This window comes from Panulirus ornatus, chromosome 24, assembly GCF_036320965.1.
Source record: "Panulirus ornatus isolate Po-2019 chromosome 24, ASM3632096v1, whole genome shotgun sequence".
NCBI classification, from domain to species: Eukaryota; Metazoa; Arthropoda; class Malacostraca; order Decapoda; family Palinuridae; genus Panulirus; species Panulirus ornatus.
This window is the reverse complement of record NC_092247.1, coordinates 14,072,807-14,074,759: the sequence shown is the minus strand read 5'-3', so window position 1 is coordinate 14,074,759 and position 1,953 is coordinate 14,072,807.

Below are 1,953 nucleotides of genomic sequence, written 5' to 3'. Positions count from 1 at the left end.
TCCCACGCCACTTTTGACCTCCGACACCCTTCGCCCGCTAACCTGAGAGGTAAGGAGCAGAAGGTGACGGAGCGCATCCCACGCCACTTTTGCCCTCCGACACTCTGTCGCGCTAACCTGAGAGGTAAGGGCGGAAGGTGCGGAGCGCATACCACGCCACTTTTGCCTCCGACACTCTGTGCGCGCTAACCTGAGAGGTAAGCGGCGAAGGTGGGAGCGCATCCCCGCCACTTTTGCCCTCCGACACCTTGCCGCTAACCTGAGAGGTAAGCGGCGAAGGTGCGGAGCGCATACCACGCCACTTTTGCCTCCGACACCTGTGCGCGCTAACCTGAGAGGTAAGGGCGAAGGTGGCGGAGCGCAATCCACGCCACTTTTGCCTCCGACACTCTTGCGCGCTAACCTGAGAGGTAAGCGGCGAAGGTGGCGGAGCGCATACCACGCCACTTTTGCCTCCGACACTCTGTGCGCGCTAACCTGAGAGGTAAGCGGCGGAAGGTGGCGGAGCGCAATACCACGCCACTTTTGCCTCCGACACTCTGTGCGCGCTAACCTGAGAGGTAAGGGCGAAGGTGCGGAGCGCATCCCACGCCACTTTGCCTCCGACACTCTGTGGCGCTAACCTGAGAGGTAGGAGCCGAAGGTGACGGAGCGCATCCACGCCACTTTTGCCTCCGACACTCTGTGCGCGCTAACCTGAGAGGTAAGGAGCCGAAGGTGCGGAGCGCATCCACGCCACTTTTGCCTCCGACACTCTGGGCGCTAACCTGAGAGGTAAGGGCGAAGGTGCGGAGCGCATCCCACGCCCCTCCGACACCCTTCGCCCGCTAACCTGAGAGGTAAGGAGCCGAAGGTGACGGAGCCGCATCCCACGCCACTTTTGCCCTCCGACACCCTTCGCCGCTAACCTGAGAGGTAAGGAGCGAAGGTGACGGAGCCGCATCCCACGCCACTTTTGCCTCCGACACCTGTCGCCGCTAACCTGAGAGGTAAGGAGCGAAGGTGACGGAGCGCATCCCACGCCACTTTTCCCCTCCGACACCTGTGCGCGCTAACCTGAGAGGTAAGGGCGAAGGTGACGGAGCGCAATCCCACGCCACTTTTGCCCTCCGACACCCTTGCCGCTAACCTGAGAGGTAAGGGCCGGAAGGTGACGGAGCGCATCCCACGCCACTTTTGCCCTCCGACACCCTGTCGCCGCTAACCTGAGAGGTAAGGGCGCGAAGGTGACGGAGCGCATCCACGCCACTTTGCCCTCCGACACTCTGTCGCCGCTAACCTGAGAGGTAAGGGCCCGGAAGGTGACGGAGCGCAATCCACGCCACTTTTGCCCTCCGACACCTTCGCCGCTAACCTGAGAGGTAAGGGCCGAAGGTGACGGACCCGCATCCACGCCACTTTTGCCCTCCGACACCTTCGCCGCTAACCTGAGAGGTAAGGAGCCGAAGGTGACGGAGCCGCATCCCACGCCACTTTTGCCCTCCGACACCTGTGCGCCGCTAACCTGAGAGGTAAGAGCCGAAGGTGACGGAGCCGCATCCACGCCACTTTTGCCCTCCGACACCCTTCGCCCGCTAAACACCCTTCGCCCGCTAACCTGAGAGGTAAGGAGCAGAAGGTGACGGAGCGCATCCCACGCCACTTTTGCCCTCCGACACCCTGCCCGCGCTAACCTGAGAGGTAAGGAGCGGAAGGTGACGGAGCGCATCCGAGGCCACCTTTGCCCTCTGGCACTCTGCGCGCGCTAACCATCGCTGCTTCTCTAGTTGGGATGCTGTCTTAGAGGCTTTCAGGCATAACCCCACGGACGTAGCGTAGCTCCAATGGCCGCTCGACCAAGAGCCCAACCATATGTCCGAAATGCCGTTCCTCTCGTACTGAGCAGAGTTGCTATCGCAACGAGTGTTTGACTTAGACTTTGAACAGTAGGGTAGAACTAACCTCTCTCATGAC